The sequence below is a fragment of the Podarcis muralis genome, chromosome 4, assembly GCF_964188315.1.
Source record: "Podarcis muralis chromosome 4, rPodMur119.hap1.1, whole genome shotgun sequence".
In the NCBI taxonomy this organism is placed as follows: domain Eukaryota; kingdom Metazoa; phylum Chordata; class Lepidosauria; order Squamata; family Lacertidae; genus Podarcis; species Podarcis muralis.
Window position 1 is genome coordinate 84073485 of NC_135658.1, and position 12888 is coordinate 84086372.

At 41.5% G+C, this 12888-nt stretch overlaps 1 protein-coding gene across 2 annotated transcripts in view; it reads right to left on the reverse strand.

Moving 5' to 3' along the window:
- PCCA (propionyl-CoA carboxylase subunit alpha) overlaps positions 1–12888 on the reverse strand; it is a 225965-nt gene that overhangs the window by 63822 nt on the left and 149255 nt on the right. The window lies entirely within an intron of this gene.

The following is a 12888-nucleotide window of genomic DNA, read 5'->3' on the forward strand; positions in this document are numbered from 1 at the left end:
GTTATTTTATACAGCACAGAGTACAAGTGTTAAACTTCAGCAATATTTCCTTTCACTATAAATTCAAAGAAAATGGAAAATCCATTTAGCTTTCTAAGATTCAACTCAAAAAGACTCTTTTTTAAAAAAAAACACCCCAGGATCCATCCACTTCCTCCCCCAGCCTGTATGATCTGGAAATATTTATTTTTAAAAATTCAGATTAAGAAAAGCACTTACTGGACAAAACTAACGAAATAAAAATTTGCAAACTTCAATGCTGCAGCTCCATAAGCAGTTCAGGGCAGGCAAATGGGTGCCAACTGGGAACTATCATTCATGAAGAAAGATAGCACCTCAATTTATCATTAAATTCATTGTAAGATATAGTATGGGGTATTACTTAAGGCAGAAATACTTTCAATACCTTTCCCTTGTATACCAACTTTTCCAGCTATGGAAATTTAGTAGGCATAGCACCTATCCTTAAATTCTGAATGATAAAAATGAAATCAGAGTAGTTCATCTCCTCCTAATGATAGGGGGATCCTCCCTAAAAGTTAAGCACCTCCCATCTCTTATCACATATTTGAAAAATGCTATGCTAGGCCTGATCCGCTTTCTACAATCTCCTCCAAATGTGAAATAATCATTAAAAATGGGGGGTGGGGAGTCAACAATGATAAACCCAGATTAAGCACTTTGGACCATTTACTTAATGTTACCAATGAAGCCTCAATAACTGGGTCCAAAGCTTTAGATCTTATCAAATACTTCTTAGTGGACCATCAATAGCCTACTAGAATGTATTCTGCTCATCCACGGTGTTTCATCTTTTTTTTATTCATCCAACGAACAATGGTGGTTGTTTTTTGTATAGGCTGCATCATAATCAGATAGATAGATATGATTCATAAAACCTAAGAGCTCACCTGAATACGCCAAAACCTCTCCCTTTCTTGCAGGCCTATGCGGGACAAAGGGGCAGCCAGGTACACTTGCCCCAGGTCCCAGAGGGCTAAGTTGGTGAGGCGGCCCCACCAGGGACAGACTGGTTTTTTTATTTTATTTTTCCATATATAACTTTATTCTAACAAGACTCCCACCCTGGACCTCATACAAGATCTGCATGGGACAGCTTCTTTCTCAGTGTTCCTGATTTTGTTGGCATAGATGCACTGAGTTTGCTACTTGAGAGTGTGATCTTAAATACTAAATATAAATACTAAGACACCTGGATGGCTTTAAGAGAGTATCAGACAAATTCTTGGAGGAATAGGCTATCAACGGCCACTAGCCACAATGGCTATGTTCTACCTCCACGGTTAGAGGCATCATGCCTCTGAATACCAGTTGTATGTGGTTGTCCTCATGTCCTGCCTTCCCACAGGCATGGATGGCCATAGGATGCTGGACTACTAAGCCACTGACCTGCTTCTGCAGGCTCTTCTTATGAAATTTATTTGAAGCAGTAATTGAATTAGGCATTACAGCTGTGAAGCAGCGAATCTCAGGGTAATATCATAAAACCAAAATCTTCCTTTTAAGAGTCTGGAAACAAAGCCTTATGAGGAATAGTTGAAGGAGCTGGGTATGTTTAGCCTGGAAAAGAGGAGACTGAGAGGAGATATGATAGCCATCTTCAAATGTCTCAAAGGCTGTCACAAGGAAGATGGAACAAGCCTGTTTTCTCCTGCTCTGGAGCGTAGGACACAAACCAATGACTTTAAGTAACAAGAAGGTTCCGACTAAACATCAGGAAAACTTTCTGACAGCTGTTCGACAGTGGAAGAGACTCCCTCAGTAAGTAGTGGCCTCTCCTTCCTTGGAGGTTTCTAAGCAGAGGTTGTATGGCCATCTGTCGTACATTCCTTCATTGCAGGGGATTGGTCTAGATGACCCTCAAGGTCTCTTCCAACTCTACAATTCTATGATTCTAAAATGGCCCACGGTCCAGCCAGGTGACCCAATCCAGTTCCAGTTCTATGTATGTATGTATGTATGTATGCATGCTTGCATGCATCCGGAGTGTCCTTCTCAATGTAACGTTGACTACAGTACGTCTGACATCAATTTGCATTACTGGAGAAGTATAAATGGTGCATTAGAAGTTAGGAAAGAGAAAAAGTCTGAAGCAGTAACATGCTGGGTTACACTAGAATAGAATGGCAAAGGCAATAAAAGGGAAGAAAGGACTGCAAGTTGAGCCTGCCAAGCTGGAAATGATAAAAGTTTATATGAAGGGAATATTGATATAAAACCAAGCTACAATGGCAAAATGCATTATTTGCTTTCATTTGTTGACAGAAAAATGGTACCACTTTCACGAAAAAAGGTCACGCATTTCTCTCTTGCAGATGATAAATGTAAGGTCAGTTTTAAATAGCTTGAAAGCGATTATTGGTACAACCTCAAAAGGAAGTTCAAGTACCTGGGGTTTCAATCTCATTAAAAGATCATTCTTTCTCTCTCTTTTTTTTGAAAACTTTCCTTTTGTTCATATTTGCACTCACTTCTAAAAAAAGACCCCAAGAGTGAGACCCAGTCCATGAATTACATATCCTGAGGAAAGCTCGGTTACCTATTTATAGATCTTGCCCTTTTCTACCAAACTAGATCAAGTGCTTTATTCAGTATATGACTGTAGGAGAGAAACACATTTGCTCCAAGTGTCATCAAGGCAGCCTTTTACCTGCCATGAATGAAACCAGAAGATGTTTTGAATTGCTAGACTTCTGCTTCAAATGCCTTTTTTTCATATACATAACACTATACGCCATACCAGCATCGCTTTCAATTTTTTGAAAGCTTTTTGCAAGTACAGAATAGGCAGCCAATAACTATGATAGTATACATAAAGCTGACGTTCACATTATCATCATTGCAGTTTCTTTACGTGACAGGGATGTATGCAAATATCTGCAGTGGTTCTGCACAACTCAAATATTTCCTAACGTTAGAAAGGGGAAATAATATAGTCTGTTCAGCAGAACTGAAATCAAAACATGAATATTTCACCTTCAAACATTCAAAGTGCACCTGAAAGTCAAAAAACGTAGATGGTCTTGTTCATCCATTCGAAGAAGACCCCTGAAGTAGTCAGCTTGCTTACTTTGTGATGTTTTTGTTGGTCCAAATAAAGCTAATACCCACTGTTACTTTTGGATTCAGCTGGATAGTCTCTTATTTAGCTGAAACGAAATTGTAGCTGTTCTTTGGACTCCAGTCAGCTGCAAATGTATTAGAGATTTAGAACAGCACATCAATGCCAACAAAACTACTTTGTTTGACAATTAAGTTGGCCATCTTGATTTTAAGACAAGTGATACAATTCTTCCCGTGCTCTTCTTGCTGACTGTTTAAAATGTTCATGTTATGGGGTGGTGTTTCTATCTGCCATTTAAGGCACCATTGCTCACATGGACCCAGGGCCTGTTGCACCTCAGCTTCTGAGGATGAGCTCTCCTGCTGCACAGATGATCCCCTGGCCATCTTGTCTGAGAGTCCCAAGAATTCCCGGATCTAGCTGGGTCCTGGACTCTGCTAAGTAGTGGGGGCTTAGCCATCTACTGATAAGGAATCCTCTGGCTGAGCCATGACAATTACCCTCTCTCCCTGCAGGCCCAATGTCCTCCTTTCTGAATATTGGGAGCCTTCTGAAACACTGTGGGAGGTGGTGAGGGGGACTGCAGGGGGGAGTGGAAATTGGCAAATGTTACCTCTCCCCCATCTGCTGGCAGGAGTGTCCCATCATCTCCATGGAACTCTGCTCTGGGAATTCTCCCACCAACACGAGGGAAGTCTGGATCCAAACTGATGCATGCTATTCTGCAGGGTTTATTAAGGGTGTCAAAGTTCATGATGACTATTGTCTTGTTAGTGAAAGAATTTTGAATATTTTTGGCTGACTATTTTTTAAGGTCTTTAAACAGGTGCCAACAGCAATTTCATAGTAAGCAATGTCATCACAGGCATATCATCAACGTGGTCCCAATTAGGAAATTGTATTTGCTTAATGGGAAAGGAAGTAGGTAATCCTACTCTGGTGCCAAACACTTCCAGGGTGTACACACCTTTTCCTCTGCATTTACGTAAGTAGGAAAACTCAATGTTCCAAAGAGCTTATGAAAATATTTCCACATTAGCGCTTTATCTGCTACTAATATAATTAAATTTATTGAAGGTTAAACACATCAAAGTACCTAGCATGAATCAATGTGGGGGAAAATATTTTATAAAAACTATTCATTGCTGACTGGTTTTATCTGATATGAAAGGGCAAAACATCAATGGCAAATGACTAAAATGTAGTTAATCTTTCATTGTTGAAGACATGAAAGAAGCTGACTAAGGGTCATCTATTCATTACAAAACATTCCACACACAATGTATTACTAAAAAAAGAGAGAGGGGAGGGGAGGGGAGGCAAGAGGGAGAGAGGGAGACAGAGAAAGAGATATGCTTTACACAGGGGAAGAAGGTTCTGCATCAAGGTGCTAAAACAAAGTGAATGCTACTTTTATGAACTGTGAAATGGTCTTTTTACTGCCAAAGTAAGCATCAAGCTAAACTGGCACAAGGGTATCTCACGTGGCTCAGTCTTTAGTATGTACTAGATGCCAGGGCAAAACAGTTATTAAGAAGACTCAGGCAAAATGCTTCAAACCAGATTCATAGCAGTCTGTCGTGGGTCTGACGACACAGTCTAGTGCTGTGAAAAGTACTGAACCCATAGGTGGGGAACCTGTGACTTTCCAGAAGCTGCTGAACTCCAACTCCTATTAGTCCCAGCTGGGATGGTGGGAGTTGTATTCTAACAACATCTGGAGAGCAACAGGTTTCATATTCCTGCTCTCACCCATTAAGATCTAAGGAGAAGTGTGCTGCTTGCTCCCTGCTTCAGTTACAATTTTCCATTGCAAACAGCAAGTCTTTCCCAGTTGTAGAGCCTGGCTGTGAAATGTTCACACCAACTATGGCTATAAAGAGCCCAGATCAGACCTTTAGAATAAATAAAACACGCAAGTGTACAGATAGATTAAAAAATAGTCATGTGACATATAGAAGAGGAATTTCAGGTTTGATCTGTTTCCTGCAATGTAGGTGTTCTGATTGACAAGTCGATTGTATTGTGACTTCTGAACTTTCTTCCTGTATATCCTGTTGTTCCTTCCCGTAAACTATTCTTGGTTACCATTTCATAGGGAGAAGACAGAATAAATAAGGATTCAGCTGACAGCTTGGAAACTCAGCAGTAGCTACTTGTTCCCATGGCATATGTTTAAGGGATAGCCACTCTGGCATCCAAAATCAGGTATCACAGTCTGTACCGTCTCCTAGAGAAAGAAAATGATCTGAGTTTCTGGAGTGTTTGCAAGAAGGTTTAGGCAAGATGCTGAATCATCCCATGCTAAGGCATTCCTGTTTCTGCCCATAGCCGTATACAAAGGTGAAGATTTTTACTTAAAAATAAATGTATGCTTAGGACTATAGCCTCAATATAGTTTATGCAAGAAACAACTGACAGATCAGTCCTTAACTTGGAACTGACAGAACTCCAGAACTCTGAAATTCAGAAAATCATCATGGCATCAACTAGGAATTTCAGGTCATAAATTGCAGATGCTTGATTGCAAATTGGAACTTGTGGTTTGGGACTATTATACGGGTCAACTATTAAAAGTGATAATGAGAAGGTTCACAAAATAACACTACTAAAATTAAGTGACATAGAAATAAGTTAATACTATTGTATTCATGTCTTGTTGATATTCATTTCAAAAAGCTTTGATATAGAAAGTAGGGAGGTGATGGGTCAATTTTTCATGCCTCTACCCAGAGTTTTTGGAACATAATCCCTGAAACAATTGTAGGAAAGACTGTTTGGATAGTGCAGAAAGAAATGATACAGTCTGTTCCATCTATTTAAAATTCTACAAATCCTACAAATTAAATGGGAAAAGTAGACAAGTAACAAAAGTAATTTCTGCTCCCAACACAGGCATTGGCAGTGACTCGTTAAGAGGTCTAAATAATGATTAAAGTTGATGAGTAGCTGAAGAGAAGAGGGGGACAGCCCATGAGCCCAAGGAGGTTTTATTCTGATTTTTCTCAGCCAACAGCACCTACCTACTCTCCCTCCCACACTCACTGCCAGAAGTCAAAAACTTCAATAGACTTTAGAAGGCTTTATATATCCCGAGAAGCTCTTTGGATCTCAGTCATATTCATACTTATATACCACTCATTTACCCAAGTAACTGACGGTGGCAAATGTAGCACTTCCAGACAATTCCTATCACAGAGCAATTCCCTGATATAAAGTGTAGCAATCATTTTGTAGGATCCCATTTCCAGAACATCAAAATAAGCACATCTCCTTTATTTCAATGTTTCTAGGCCTTCTCATTTTTGCAAAAATCTCAATTCCTTTCAGTGCATCATGTGGAAGCACAAAACTAAAACTACTGTTCTGGCAAGAGATCCCAGGAATTGCTCACTTGCATTTCTTTGGTTTTGCTACTTTACATTTTCTAAACCATATGTCACAGCTCTAAACCGAATGCTGCTTTTTGCTTATAGATTAATGTTTCCAGAAGAAGCTAGTTACTAAATGAGAAGTATTCCTCTGTCTTTTAATTTACTTTCAGTTTAGAATTTCCCCCCTTCACCACTCTATCTCACCAAGGAGACTTGCAACCAAACAGAGTCAATAGGCACAATGCATTTACCGTATTTTTCGCCCCATAGGACACACCGGCCCATAGGACACACCAAGTTTTTTTGGGGGGGGAATAAAGGGGGGGGAATTATTTTTTTCCCCAGGCGCTTGTGGGGCCGGCAGCGGGGAGAAGCGCTCTTCAGACCAGCCCGCCTTCAGACCAGGTCCGGGGACGTGCTGCGCCTCCCAGCTGTCCCCGGAGCTTGCGGGGAGAAGCGCTCTTCTCCCCGCTGCCCGCCTTCAGACCAGGTCCGGGGACAGCGGGATGGCGGTGTTCCGCCTCCCTGCTGTCCCCGGAGCTTCCGGGGCTGGCAGCGGGGAGAAGCGCTCTTGTCCCCGCCGCCCGCCTTCAGACCAGGTCAGGGACAGCGGGAAGACGTGCTGCGCCTCCCCACTGTCCCTGGAGCTTGCGGGGCAGGCAGCGGGGAGAAGCGCTCTTCTCCCCGCCGCCCACCTTCAGATCAGGTATGGGGACAGCGGAAAGACGCGCTGCGCCTCCCCACTGTCCCCGGAGCTTGCGGGGCTGGCGGCGGGGTCTCCCCGCCGTCAGCCTCCGAACCACTTCGGGAGACAGGGGGATGGCGGTGTTCCGCCTCCCTCTGTCCCCCGACCTTGTGGGGCTGGCGCTGGGGCTCTCCTGAAGCCTCTCCTGAAGCCTCTCGCTCTCCAGGCTTCAGCGAAAGCCTGCATTCGCCCCATAGGACGCACACACATTTCCCCTTCATTTTTGGAGGGGGAAAAGTGTGTCTTATAGGGTGAAAAATACGGTAAATCCAGTAAGTACACAGAAAGCATTATGCAAACAAAATGAAGAATACAAACACAGGCCACTCCAGTTCAAATGTCTGCCATACTCTTGGTGACATTGGTCAACGTGATTCTTAAGCCTCCATTGGTAAAATGGAAATTACAGTAAACTTTACAGGGTTACCACAAGAAAAAAAAGAAGTTGAATCATTCCTAACAAACAGCGCTGAAATATGTTTTAAGAGCCCATTAGGCAAATTTTAGTGCTACTATTTCAGTAGAACTATTAAGAAGGTCTACGGATAATGACAGATAACACAAATCATGCCCATCTCCTGGATTTTGTATGACCCTTAAATAGGTGTCATTTTAATCCTGAAGCTACTCCCTACACCTCGTATAACACTTATTCCCTATTTCTTTTCATCTGACCCAGAAAAAATTACTCCTTATACTTATGCTAATCCTCCACTTACCACCTACTCTATTATTTGTCTCTTTTGCTTTCTTCTTCTCTACATTAATTCCTGACACTTCTTTTGATCTAGCCTATTAGTTACTTTTTTGCTATCAATTCATCCCGATAAAGAATTGCCAGCTATAATGTTATATTTAATGTTTCAGAGCAATATTTTATTGACTCACTACTCTCTTCCTACCTGCTTCTGGACAATGATGAATATTCAGGGTATATCACAGGGTGAAACCATCTACAAACTATATCCTGTTTTTCTTTTGTTTCTACACTGATGTAGCTGAAGCTCTCTTAAAATGCTTCATTTGTAGGTAATACTTCTCATTTAATATTTCTCCAAAACAGCAAATGCAATCACACTGGCTGCTGACAACTCATTATTATTTTCTTTGTAATAGTAATGCTCTCTGGTAAGTCAAGGGTATGCTATTTTCACTACTTATTTCTTCTTTTTAAATGGAAAACTCCCAGGACACTGCACTGAACTGCTGGTGATTTGTAGAAAAAAGTGGAAAAAAGTGATTTATTTTGCTCACGAAGAACTGATCTGAGTTTCTCATTGCCAAATGACATTTGAGAACAATATAGATCAAGGGCGGACAACTCTTGTAGTTCTAGAAGTTATTCTATTGTTCTAACAATAGTCTGAGAGCTAAAAGAACATTTCTGCCACACAACCAAATTGCTCATGGATTGTTAGACTCTGTAATAGACATGTTGCCCATCACATTTAAGGACTCTACGTTTATGAAACAGCTGGGCCATTACATACAAAATCCAGAGAGAAATAACATTAAAAGCAATTTATTTGACCATACCTTAATGAAAACTCTGCTACATATGCTGGGGCCAAATGAAATTGCTTTGAGTGCTAGATCTGATCGGCAATGCTCACTTGCGATTTTCACTAAGGTTGACAATTCTAAAAAATATTGCCTAAGATGCAGAAGACCCTGGGTGCAGCACAAATTTGGTAAAGTATATGCTGCTCTTAAAAAGTGATTACATAAAACTTTTACTCAGGTAAGAGTATGTGCTTATATCAGCAATACCAGGTTTCTGGGTTCTTAAACTCCACAGTTATCACAGACTGGCTTTAACATGCATAGTATAGCTAGGCTGCATACATTCACTTGTTTCACAGAAAATCAAGTTTTACTGTGCAATCAGCAGCGAACATGCAAAGCTATAATGAAATAACTCACAACTGCTATTTGCTGAATAACTATATATAGGGAAGCTGTAATGCTGCAATAATTAATTCACATAAATCACTTTACAGTTTGCCCCGTTTTCATCAATGTGCCTTCTTAAGCTTCTGTGCAGCTAAGAAACTTGGCCACTCTGTATGTGACATACAGCTGGGCAGAACATAATCAAAAATCAAATAAGGATACATCTTTTACATGATTAATCAGAGTAAATATATTAGCTTTTGACAAGGCAAAAAGGCATCGCAATTACAGCCTGGAAGAAAGCTCTCTAGCTTTAAAAGAAGTATAAATAAAATACAAAAAACCCCCAAGGGTATAAGTCTGGGGGTATCTGACCTGTGGGACATATTTAGCCCTTCAAGACATTTTTGTGACCTATTCAAGACCCCACCCCCTTGGCAATTTGGCAGTGGCAAGTTTAATTTTTTTACCAATACTATTCAATGCTGCTTCCTCACTGTGGGAGCATTTTCACAGTGCTTGGCAATAACTTCCGGGGGGGGGGGGGATGGACACACACAGGATTGGGACAGAGACCGCTGCTTGCGCCCACTCACCAGATCATCTTTATCATTGGGGTGGGGCCGCAATGTTGAAGCCTCTCTGCCCATCCCAGCACCAAGATGAGGGTACCGAGCACGCCCTTGCGCGGCTCACCAGGTGATGATTTGTGCGTGGGAAGAGTGAGAACCTGTATCCTAGTACCTGGATAGCTGTCCCTTCCCTTGTTCATTATCTGCAGCCCGTGTGTGTGTGCGCGCGCAGGGGGCAGGCATGTGGGTTTATGTGTGTGTGTCTTCAGGTGTGTAGCTGCTGTCTGTTCTGTGTGTATGCCCTGTGTGTATGAGTGAGATGGAAAGACTTTCCCCACCCACAGTCCTTCAGAATTAAAACGCTATGCTAAGTTCAATTTCCTTTCCCCAGTGATTCCAGCCCGGTGTGGTCTTTACTTTTTGGAAAAGACATTAACCAAAGGCTGCATTAGAGAAGACAATGGTGCTAATGAATGTATGTGCAGATCTTCAGAGAACTGCTTGTCCTAAAGCTGTGGAAGCAGCAGAACTCCTCGAGGAATGAATTGTAATGTCTTTTGGTGGGAAATGACCCTGGTACTAATAAGCCAAACTAATCCAATCACTCATCCAATTAATCACTGTGGAAGTGGAAACCCTGGAACTCCAAGAAAGCTGGCCATCAGATATGCAATCAGTGGCTATTAGGCATGATGGTTATGTTCTCTCTCCACTGTCAGAAGCACTATGCCTCTAAACGCGGGTTGCTAGGAATCAGAAGCAAAAAGTGTGCAGTTGCACTCAGCTCCTGTTTACAGGCTTCACATGGGCAACCTGTTGGCTATTGTGAGGACAAGATGCTGGTCTAGTTGGGCCGTTGGCATAATCTAGCAGTGCTCTTCTTCTGCTCTTAACAAGATTCAAGTTTGTTTTCTTCTCCAAAACAGAAAACTGACAACTCTTCTAACATCCACAAAGCGCCATTCTTTCTCCTTGGATGAGGCAGAAAGAAGGCAAGACCAACTCTTCAGTCCTAAAGAACTAGTTAACCTTTCAAATTGATGCATCGTTCTTATTTTATTTAAAATGTTTCTCAGAAGTGTCCAGGGCTGTGTACAAAAACATGAATAAAATTATTAGAGAGATGCTTGAAAATTACTGGTTGCTTGGGGGAAACAATGGGGGTGTCTTCATTGTGTTCCTGGAAACATCTGGCTGACGAGATCATGTTGAAGATTAGATGCACCATTAATCGGATCCAGTAGAGCTCTTCCAAGGGCTCTCCTTATGCCCCTTTATATTTATCAAGTGAAGGCGGTTGCTGCACCATTTCCTGTTCTCTCACATTAGCTATATGAGTTAGCAAGGTTGAAGAATGCTTCTGCTAAAGGAAGGCTTCTTTTAAAACAAAGTGTGGACACTTGACTGTATTTTAGCTTTGCAGTTCTTGAACCATAAGGTGTTCTACTCATGAAGTGGATATTATTTTAAGAGAATGAGCTTTGATGTCCCAAAGAAAAGTGATGTTTCTAGTATTGAAAAAGACTAAAAAAAAGAATTTCAGTAATGCTCCTGAAAAATCATTTCATTTTATTTTACACTGTGCCTAATGAAAAACAAGGAGGGACAATGGCATACCAAAAATGAGATTATATTATGGAATACCAGATTTTCTGTAATTTTCAGGATTTTTCTTCTTCTTACGTTTAGTACCCAGAAGCATTAGACTTCAATTACAGTGGTACCTTCTGGTACGCTTCAGGTTACAGACTCTGCTAACCCAGAAATAGTACCTCAGGTTAAGAACTTTGCTTCAGGATGAGAACACAAATTGTGCTCCGGCGGCCCCGCCGGCAGCAGGAGGCCCCAGTAGCTAAGGTGGTGCTTCAGGTTAAGAACAGTTTCAGGTTAAGAACGGACCTCCGGAATGAATTAAGTACTTAACCCGAGGTACCACTGTAGTGGCAAAATGGGCGAGCTTCTGCTGGGAAACCAAGGAATCCTGGGGGGAAAATGGACACAAATCTTGATGCACATCCTGACATTCAAGCCAAACTATGCTATGGTACTAGACCAGAAAAACTTTAAATGCAGATCTTCCACACTTGCGTGGAAAGTGTTGGTGAGCGAGGAGCAACTGAGGAACCACAAGGGACAGGGAATCTGACCCTTCCCCCATGTTTGCACCTGCCCAGCTGAGGTCAGAAGACATTGGAAGGTAGTCCACGGAAGTTGAGGTGGGAAGTTTCAGTACCTCCAGGCCATGGACCCTCTTTTCTCCTTTCATTTACATTCCACCCCACCTCACCTTCCTTTGCCCATGAACAAGGTAGATCGATGTTCAACAACACCAGTCTGCCACCATCACATACACTCCACCAACACCAAACTTAGAACGATGAGAAAGGGGGCTATAGATCATCGTGTGAGAGCACATGCTTAGTATTCAGAAGGTCCCAGGTGCAATCCTCAGTGACTTCGTGGAAAAGACTTCTGCTAGAAGCTCTAGAGATCTGCAGCTATAGTATTAGATCAGATCGGACTAGGCACAAGATAGTTTCAAATGTTCATATTGCCTACTGGGTTGAGATCTCACCTTTAATGAATAGCGATACTAAAATTACATTTAAAAATACTGTTTCTTCAAGTTTTATAAGCCCTAAAATCTGCGCTGTTTAATCTTTCTTCTCATCCAGATACTGTACAAAGACTTGTCTTTCTAGTAAATGAGCTTATTGTATGAGGGACATGTAAGCTTACCCGCACAGTCTAGAGTAGCAAGATCTTCCACTCTTACAAACAGTCAAATACGGATACAAAATGAATTCTTCTGAACAAAGCTATGTTTCCTTAATAACAACAGTTGTATAAACATAAGGTCTTCTCTGTTAAAGGGAAACAGACATCAAAAAGCAGTAAAACATGGAACCCTAAACCCTTCTTTCTTTGAAGAAATGTGTTTGAAGCGAGGTGTTTCTAGTTATGGGTGAGTGAAATGAGAATTCAGCTGCAACAAACGGACATCCAGCCCCTATGAAGGACTAATTAGATCCATGTGAGAAGCTGTGTCTATACTGCTTTACACATTTCAAAAAGGGAAGCTCTGGTCTAGTCTTTTGAAAAGACTACATCAAAACAGTTAGTCACATCTAGCCACTACAGCGGCGTTATTTTCTTTTCTTTTTTCTTATAGAGCATTAAGAGCCATATTAAAGTCATGTTAATAAGCCTGACTTGCCC